We start from the raw sequence: 10,372 nt of genomic DNA on the forward strand, positions 1-10,372 counted from the left end.
GAGAATAACATACTTACGTGAGCCATCGGGCTTATTTATATATGTCGCTGCCCGATTCTCTTGAGGCCTGGGAATGAATGGCCATGCCTACAAGATCTCACCAGGGCGCCGTTGAGCACTGGTCCACACAAAGGTGCACCAGGCGTAATGGCACCTGGGCGGGGGGGGGGGTCTCTTTGGGCATCGGAGGCTGCTTGGGGGTCCGGCTCTGGACAGGGTGGTACCCTGGAACTCCCGCTGGCACCCGGGCAACTTAACACTACCAGCCTGGCACCCTGGCAGTGCCACCATGGTTGGCAGTGCTAGGTTGCCCGTGCCAGGGATTGGGCTGGGGGGGGGGGGTGTGCCTGCCCTGAAGAGGTGGGGTGAGAGGGGGCTCGAAGACCCCTAAAAGGGCAGTGGGGGTGTTCGGAGGCTAGTCTGATGTGGTGTCCGAGAGATCAGGGCGGCATTTTTAAATGGTTCCCAGATCTCTTCCTGCACTGACCAGGTAAGTGAGGCCACGGCGGGGCGATTCCGACCCAGGCCAGAAAAAAAAAAGAGTCCCGTTTGATAGCGGGGTTGTTCTTGCCACTGCACCCACTGAGAAGGATTCCGCTTTAGGTGCCCAAAACTGGACTCAGTTTTTAGCGCGTCAGTGGGTTTGAAACCGAGTCGCACGAATGGTGACCAATTTGTCGCAAATATCCATCTGGTTCACTAAATACCCTTTAGGGAAGGAAATCTGCTGTCCTTACCCGGTCTGGCCGACTGGTGACTCCACACAGCAGCCATGTGGTGGACTCTTAACTGCCCCCCTAATGGGCTCAGCAAGCCACTCAGTTCAAGGGCAATTGGGAACGGGCAACAAATGCTGGCCGAGCTAGAGATGACGACATCCCATGAAATGATTTTAAAAAAACATTGACATGGACAAACTCAGGATGCCCTGAAGAAGAACTTTACAGAGGTCGTAATGCAGGGAATGTGTCAGCCAGGTGTACCCAGCAAGCTGCCATACATAGCCGTGGTCAGATCCTGCCCGAACGGCCGAGTGTTTCCAGAACCTTCTGCGTTTATTTACCCCCATGCCATATTTGGTCATCCTTAAAGCCGGCTGGGGAGTTCAGTAAAATGGGTTTTGCATACAGAGATGCGTGGGGCAGATCGTATGTACTCTGCTATGTATCAACTTTCCTTTTCCACATTTAGAATAAAGGGTAGAATTTCTTTCACAATGCTCAGAATCACAGCGTTCACCAGTCATTCCGATTTGTTTGTGACAAGGCGGCACGGTAGCACAGTGATTAGCACTGTTGCTTCACAGCGCCAGGGACCAGGGTTCGATTCCCGGCTTGGGTTACTGTCTGTGCGGAGTCTGCATGTTCTCCCCGTGTCTGCGTGAGTTTCGTCCGGGTGCTCCGGTTTCCTCCCACAAGTACGGAAACTCATGCTGTCAGGTGAATTGGACATTCTGAATTCTCCCTCTGTGTCCCCGAACAGGCGCCGGAGTGTGGCGACTAGGGGCTTTTCACAGTAACTTCATTGCAGTGTTAATGTAAATCTACTTGTGACAATAGTAAAGATTATTATTAATGAATATTTGAAACCACTTGGATATATTGTCTCTATTATAAAAAAGGGTAAAAGTGGCACCTGAGCTACCTTTTGTTCACAAGTACAGTCCCACCATAAGAAGCAGAACTTGAATCTGACCCAGATGGCAAAAAGCCCACAATGAGGTCACACAGTGAGTAACAAGAAAGAGCTCCTTCTATCTGAACACAAAGCGTCCCCCGAAGAATATTCAACAGGGGGTATCAGATGACGGTTTCCAAAGTACCTCTCGGCCACTTTTGAACTTTCCAAGTTCGCAAGGTGCTTTGCTATATTTTCTTCAATAAACTGACTCCACATTACTGAGCCAACGTAACATTTACAAAGAACTCCTCACATCCTCTGTGGAAAGGGGCCAGTATCAATGAGCTTTAATCGTAGCGTGAAACCGAAGGAGAAAAACGAATAAAAGGCAGATTGTTGTGCTGTTTGGGAAGGTTGGGAGGTGGCATAATTATGTGAATCACTTTGAGCAGCTAAAGCTGTTGCCAGAGTGATGGCATCAGCTCTGCAGTGAATCAGTGCGAGCATGACCTGATTTTTCCCAACAGTGCCACTTGTGAAGAGTTTCAAATGAGGCACATATTTAAAATGCTGTGACTACTGGACAGATTCGCCCTACGATGCTGCTTTGGGATACAAAAGCCCACATCCTCATGGTGAGGCCATATTGCCTGTACCGATAGCACACAAGTGGTGGCCAGCAGCCAACCAATCAAAACGGTGGCACAATGGTTAGCACTGTTGCCTCACAGCGTCAGGGATATGGGTTCAATTCTGCATCGCAAACCATCTGTATACCTGGTCTCGCGCATAGTTGACTCCAGAATAACAGCAATGCGGGCCTCAATTCTACCCTCCTTCCCCCAGTGAGTTTTGAGGCAGGGAGAGGAGTGCAGCATTCGATTTCCATGGAACGAATTCCCTCTGGGATTCAGCCCGGCCCCACCCGGATGCAATTTTATGATGCGGCGGGCAGGGCCTTGGATGGTAAGCCTGCCCTTGCCCTTATAAATGCCCTTAACTGGCCACTAAGTGGTCACTTAAGGGCCTTTTCCCCACCCAGACTCAATTTTCATGCTGGAGGATGCCAGATTCTCAGGGTGGGAAACAGATAAGTGAAGAACCTCTAGTGGTGTGCCTCAGGGGTCTGTGCATTAATGATCTGGAGGAAGGAATTGAAGGCACTGTTGCTAAGTTTGCAGATGATACAAATATCTACAGAGGGACAGGTAGTATTGAGGAAGCAGGAGGGCTGCAGAAGGACTTGGACAGGCGAGGGGAGTGGGCAAAGAAGAGGCAGATGGAATACAATGTGGAAAAGTGTGAGGTTATGCACTTTGGAAGGGGAAATGGAGGCAGGGACTATTTTCTAAACGGGGAAATCAGAAGCACAAAGGAACTTGGGAATCCTTGTTCACGATTCTCTTAAGGTTAATATGCAGGTTCAGTCGGTAGTTAGGAAGGCAAATGCAATGTTAGCGTTGAGAGGGCTAGAATACAAGTCCAGGGTTGTACTTCTGAGATTGCTTAAGGCTCTGGGCCGACCCTGTTTGGAGTAATGTGAGCAGTTTTGGTCCCGTATCTAAGTAAGGGTGTGCTGGCCTTGGAAAGGGTCCAGAGAAGGTTCACAAAAATGATCCTGGAATGAAGAGCTTGTCGCAAGAGGAATGGTTGAGGACTCTGGGTCTGTACTCGTTGGAGTTTAGAAGAATGAGGGGGGACCTTATTGAACTTACAGGATACTTACTGGACAGAGTGGAGGTGGACAGGATGTTTCCACTTGCAGGAAAAACTAGAACCAGAGGACATAATCTCAGACTAAAAGGACGATCCTTTAAAACAGAGATGAGGAGAAGTTTCTTCAGCCAGAGGGTGGTGAATCTGTGGACCTCTTTGCCGCAGAAGGTTGTGGAGGTCAAATCACTGAGTGTCTTTAAGACAGAGGTAGATAGGTGCTTGATTAATAAGGGGATCAGGGGTTATGGGGAGAAGGCAGGAGAATGGGGCTGAGAAAAATATCAGCCATGATTATGGGGCAGACTCGATGGGCCGAGTGGCTTAATTCTGCTCCTAGGTCTTATGGTCTTGTGATCTTCGTTGGAAGAGGAGGTTTCCTCCCCTCATGGACTGGATATATTCGGACCTCCCTCTGGGCCTATTCCCCTGGTTACCCTCCAGGACAGCCTCTTCCTCCTCTCCTCAGAACACCTGCAAATTACCCCCATCACAGCTCCTGACACTTAGACCCAAGCACAGCGGTATAATGCCTCTTCCAGCCACTGCAGCGCTGTGCTGGGAGACAACCTGATTGGCCAACAGCTCTCTAAGGCGGGATTTGCTTCCAAGTGTGGACGGAGCTCCCGCCCGCTGACAATTAGCCAATTAAGTATAAAATGGCAGCGGGCCTGTCAGTGTCAGCAGGGACTCATCCTCCTCTGACTAACCGGAAGGTGGGGGTCAAAAGCCAACATCAAAAAAATTCAGGCCGTGATTGACTCCGAACTGTCATCTGAAAAGGGCGGGCATGCTACTCATTTGTAACAAACTTCTCCAAAAAAGTTGAAGAAAAATAAAACAAGACAGAGCATCGACCCAAGAACTGAATACGGCCAAGGCACATCCAGTCCAGTCCTTCTGAACAATACTTGCGGATTTGTGTCAAAATTGGAAAATCTGTCCCACAGGTTAGTCGGACAACAGCCTGATGTAATCGCACTCACTGAATCAAACCTATCAGTCCAATGTTCCAGGCTCCTCCATCATCGTCCTGGGTATGTCCTGTCCAACTGGCAGGACATCCACCCCAAGTGGTATATAGTGGGGAACAAGCTGTCCTGCCTGTCCGTAACATTGATTTAAGAACCTCGGAGGGCTGGTTTAGCTCACTTGGCTAAATCGCTAGCATTTAAAGCACACCAAGCAGGCCAGCAGCACGGTTCGATTCCCGTACCAGCTTCCCCAGACAGGCGGCGGAACATGGCGACAGGCGTCTTTTCACAGTAACTTCATTGAAGCCTACTCGTGACAATAAGCGATTTTCATTTCATTATTGGTATCACGTCAAAAAATGGACAGGTAAACCTGCTGTTGGTTATCACTTCCTGCCCTCCCTCAACTGATGAATCAGTGCTCCTCCATCGTGAACACCACTTGGGAGAAGCACAGAGGATAGAGAGAGCACAGAATACAGTCTGGGTGGGATGGCTCCAACGTCCGTCTCCAAGAGTGGTTCAGTAGCACGACCACTGATCGAGTCCTGAAGGACATTTTTGCCAGCCTGGTCATGTGGCAGGTGGTGAGAGAGTCAATGAGAAGATTGAACCCCGAGACCAGGGGTTCCCAATCTTTCTCTTCATGCGGACCATAGATCGTCATCAAACGTTTTAGCTGATAACAATGTACGCAAGCTGTTTAAAAAAAAATAAATTTAGAATACCCAATTAATTTATTTTCCAATTAAGGGACAATTTAGCGTGGCCAATCCACCTAACCTGCACATCTTTGGGTTGCGGGGGCGAAACCCACGCAGACATGGGGAGAATGTGCAAACTCCACACGGACAGTGACCCAGAGCCAGGATTCGAACCCGGGTCCTCGGCGCCGTAGTACCAGTGCTAACCACTGTGCCATGTGCCACCCTCGCAAGCTGTTTTACATAATATTTCTTACTTAGCCCACGGCTGACAAGAGTCAAACTTCGGCTTGGGGAAGCACCCTTATGACTTGTGGTGCTAAGTCCACAGCGGGCAGTCAGCCAGTCGGCGGCATGCGCAGCTGCAGGCCTGCCTTGCAGGCTGCGTAAATGGTGGTCCATGCCCGTCCATCTCGACCTGACAACCCATCTCCTGGCTGCCCTCCTCTGCTCCTGCACTATCGCGATGTTGGACACTTTTTCCACCCCCACTCTCTCCCTCAGCAGCCACAGTGCCTCTTTCCCGATTTTAAATACCGCAAACGAACCTCACCGTCGGTAATTCCTCTTGGTGGAGATGGAACGTCGCGGGGCGGGACCTGAAAATTGCCGGGTCAGGCTGGTTAATGATTTGCCAATGGCATTTACTGCACAATTTGCATGCCCATGCCGGCGCACTCACGCCACTGGCGAGGCACTGGAGCATGGCGTTCCCTCGGGCACCCGGCGCCGCCTCGATTTTCGGCTGACCCGCGATTCTCTGCCCGATTGCGTTTCCCATTTCCGGCGTCGCTGAAGGGAGAATACCGCCCAAAGTGGGGTGACTGAACTCATTACAAATTAACGATGAGAAAAAAAAACATAAGGGACAGGGGAAGGGAAATGAACAGGCCTGGGGTTGGATTCCAGGATCAGCTTACATATCAGCTGCATTTTGAGAAATCACAGGTGTACAGCGTGTGCCCTCATCCAAGGCCCCGTCCTCTCTGTGGTGATATATATGCCGATGGGCTGTATCATAGATGGGTGGCGTGCGACCTCCAACCAGCGGGTGGCAGTGCAGATACACCATGCGGTCTCTCAACCAAGGTCATGTGACCATATATTCCCATATAAGGGGAAACACATCTGGCCAATTGGAGAAGAAGATTGAGATGGTAATTAGACATACAAGTGAATGGTCAGTACAAGGTGAAGATTCCAGAGGAGTAATAAGCAGACTCCATGATAACGTGCTCTGTATCAGATTACTATCTTACCACACAGGACTCAATAAAGAATCTGGTCTGGACAAGTCTACGTGTTTGGTGGATTCCTTCGTAAGGTATAAAGGACCAAACACAACCGACTGCGAAGGGGGGAGGGCAAGATAATTCTTCCAGACACTCCCTTTAATTTCCTGGAAGAAAGTACTTGGCCTGAGATATTGCAGCACAGCAGAGGTAGGTTTACGCATGTGAAAGTCATGGGTGTGAAACTACAACACCCTAATATAACGTCACAGTTTGGAACAGTTGCTGCACTGACAATGCACACTCAGGTGAGTTGCACGAGCAACTTAATTTAATACGTCATGACGTGAATGGTATTCCACCTTCTTCACAATGAAAGTTTATCGTTTTCTTTATATTTTGCTGATTTTGCTTCCGTTTATGGAGTGCACCTTTGCAAAAAATAACACTAATTACTTGCAGTTATTATTTTAAAAATGCACAAGACCTCAAATCATAGGAATCATAGAATTTACAGTGCAGGAGGCGGCCATTCGGCCCATCGAGTCTGCACTGGCCCTTGAAAGAGCACCCTACTTAAGTCCACGTCTGCACCCTATCCCTGTAACCCAGTAACACCACCGAACCTTTTGGATACTCAGGGGCAATTTAGCATGGCCAATCCACCTAATCCGCACATCTTTGGACTGTGGGAGGAAACCGGAGCACCCGGAGGAAACCCACGCAGACACGGGGAGAACGTGCAAACTCCACGCAGACAGTCACCCAAGGCTGGAACTTTGGTCCCTGCAGCTGCGAGGCAGCAGTGTTAACCATTATGCCACTGTGCCACGCCAAATGATTTACTTTACCATTTTCATTTTTTATATGAAATGTGTGCCGTCACACAAGCAACACCTAAACTAAACAAATTCAGTGGCTTTCACTCCATTCACTTGAGTTTAAACTTAATGGGTTTGACACCCGCGTCCACATCCCAGCCCCACCATGTTGGGCTGAAGTGGGTCGGGATGGGCGATAATCTGAGTCTCCCTCCCAATTATCTGCCCACCCCCACCTTCCAGCTGCCTTCTGCCCCGTGACCAGTCTCTCTGTCCATCATCATAGCTGGCCTGACCGACATTTTGTAGTTCCCATTGCAATTTGCAATCCACAATTGTGACTGACCTTTTCTCCCCCCACGACCACACCCGCTGTGCCACCCCCTCCGCCCTCTCCACCTCAAGCTATGATGCCCTTCTCCTGCAAGTGCCCATGTGGCAAGTGGACTGAAATTACGTTAACACATGACGTCCACACTGTTGTGGCAGTGTATTAGGTCGCAGTAGGGTCATACCCAGTAAACCCAGCTCTGCTGTCCTGCCTACTCCCCTCTCCCGACTGTCGGTAATTGCTCCTGAATATAATCTCCTGACGCCAGCCAGGCTAGCTGGCAATCTGGCTGGCTAGCAGGCCAGAAACGGGACGGAAAATATAACTATCCAGTCCCGAGCAGGTCCCTTCATCATTACTGGGAAGGCTCCAGGCCCTGCATCAACCTTCCTTCCCACCTCTGCAACCACACTCCCTGCTTATGTCCGCGTAAGTATCAGATACAGTACGCATTCTGTTGTTCCTTCTTTCACAATTTATCATCCTTCTTTGCCCAAGTGAATCGCACTTATGTGAGGGGTTACAAAGTAAAGCCACACCTTGACAATCGTGCAGTTCAGCAAATGTCTTCCTCACCTGCTTTCAGGTTAAGTTCACTTTTGCTGTAATCTACAGCCTTGCTTCTTTGCTCGTGCTCTGACCTCAAGGCTGACCACTCGCATTCACAATGAGCCACTTTATCTCCCAGACATTGCAACCAAACCAGTTCTTTCCTGATTTCTACTTCTACACCCCCCCCCCCCCCCCCCCCCCCCCCGCTCAACAACCCTCCATCAGCTGCTTCAACTGTAACGGTGTTAAATCTATCCAGAGTACGAAAACCCAACCTGGCACCAATACTTCCAGTGCCTGCTCTGGTGCGGTGTGTGCTCGGAGCACCTATTGCTTTGACTGATATTTGAGAAAGCACTGCAAAGGAATGCAGTGATTAAATCCCAGTTGCGACAGGATGAGGCCATAAAATGACCATTAACTGACCACATTAAGGGCCATAATTGGTTCATGAGTGGGCGAACTGTTCAACACCACCCCCACTGCTGGTACAACTGTGAGGGGGGGGAGGGGGTAGTTCGGTCGATGATGGGCACGTCACCCATGGTAGTTTACCTCCCCCACTGCCTGCAATCCACCAGTCGTAAAATCCAACACGTGCAATCATTTTCTTTGTCTTTATACCGTCATGGGATGCTGGCATCGCTGGCATTTGTTAGCCATCCCTGATTACTCTTGAACTGGTTTTCTCGGCCATTTCAGAGGGCAGTTGAGTCAACCACATTGCTGTGGGTCTGGAGTCACATGTAGGTCAGACCAGATAAGGACGGCAGATTTCCTTCCCTGAAGGGCATTCGTGAACCAGATGGGTTTTTGCAACAATGGTTTCATGGTCATCCTTAGCCTTTTAACTCCAGATTTTTATTGAATTGAAATTTCACCATCTGCAGTGGTGGGATTTGAACTTGGGTCCCCAGAGCATTACTCTGGGTTTCTGGTTTACAATCGATAATGGCGTTGTGGCTGTCATTAGACTTTTGATTCCAGAATGTCACTGAATTCAAATTTCATCGCCTGCCACAGTGGGATTCGAACCTGGGTCCCCAGAGCAGTATCCTGGGTCTCAGGATTACTATTCCAGTAATCACCACCATCTCCTTCTCATGGTCCCATAATATCATGCGGACCCACTGGCAGAGAAGATAAAGATGAACGATAATGAAATTCCAAAATCTTCCTTAGAAGGGCAGGCAGAGAAAAAATGATCTCCTGGGACCCACCCCCTCCCCCAAAAGAAAATAACAACCCCCCCCCCCCCCCCCCCCCACCTACAAATCTCCACCTGACTCATGAATTTGGCCCTCACCCCTCCTCCATGCTCACAGGCCGTGCTATTTTAACCTGCCCTGGTTGGGGAATCTACAACATGGGGATCTCAGTCCCAAAGTAAGGGAGTGGCCATTTAGGACTGAGATGAGGAGAAATATTTTCACCTCAAAGGGTGAATCTTTGGAATTCTCTACCAGAGAGGACCGTTGGTGCCAACCAGTCAGTATCTCTTCCCCCCGATGGTATGAATTGCGGTGATTGTTTGAAATTTGGCATTTTGCATTTGTCCTGTTGAGTGCAAAGTGTGAAGTTTTGACAATATGTCTCTTTTCAGCAATATTCAAGTTCTGTACTACCAAGTGACTGTCTTTATCACCTTGCGCTGGATCCATTTACGAGTATAAGCTGTTTCGCCACCATTCAACTTATCAAACTTCTTCATAATTTTAAAATGTTCCATAAGGTTACTCTTCCTCGGCGGCAGAGAGGCACAGTGGTTAGCACTACTGCCTCACAGCACCAGGGACCCAGGTTCGATTCTGACCTTGAGTGACTGTACGGAGTCTGCACGTTCTCCCCATTTCTGCGTGGGTTTCCTACTGGTGCTCCGGTTTCCTCCCAAAGTCCAAAGATATGCAGGTTTGGTGGATTGGCCATGATAAATTGCCACTAGGTGTCCAAAGGTGCGGTTGGATTACTGGATTAGGGGAATGGGGCAGGGGAGTGGGCCTGGGTAAGGTGCTCTTTCAGAGCGTCGATGCAGACTTGACCAGCCGAATGGCCTCCTGCACTGTAAGGCTTCTATGATTCTTCATCTTTTGCACTCCACCCCACTCTCCAGCCCAGAGCTGCAAATCATTCCTGGTCACACCACCGTCTCAATTCTGGTAATATTACTCTACACTCGGCAGTCCAACGTGTGCTCGGTTTAAAATCCCGAGCACACTTTTTGTTTTTCAACATTTTGCCAATTAAGGGGCAATTTAGCACGGCCCATTCCATCTACCCTGCATATCTTTGGGTTGCGGAGGTGAGATCCACGCAGTCACGGGGTGAATGTACAAACTCCACACGGACGTTCATTAAGATATTATGATCCAGACCGGTTAACTGCTAGTACCCCCTGAAGAGCAAAGAGCATAACATGCATCAACAT

The 10,372-nt window shown here is 49.4% G+C and overlaps 1 protein-coding gene across 1 annotated transcript in view; it reads right to left on the bottom strand.

The window, feature by feature from the left end:
* The window catches only part of ano3 (anoctamin 3), a 313,721-nt gene that overhangs the window by 118,020 nt on the left and 185,329 nt on the right, over window positions 1-10,372 (bottom strand). The gene's annotated exons all lie outside the window — the stretch shown is intronic.

This window comes from Scyliorhinus canicula, chromosome 9, assembly GCF_902713615.1.
Source record: "Scyliorhinus canicula chromosome 9, sScyCan1.1, whole genome shotgun sequence".
Classification (NCBI taxonomy): domain Eukaryota; kingdom Metazoa; phylum Chordata; class Chondrichthyes; order Carcharhiniformes; family Scyliorhinidae; genus Scyliorhinus; species Scyliorhinus canicula.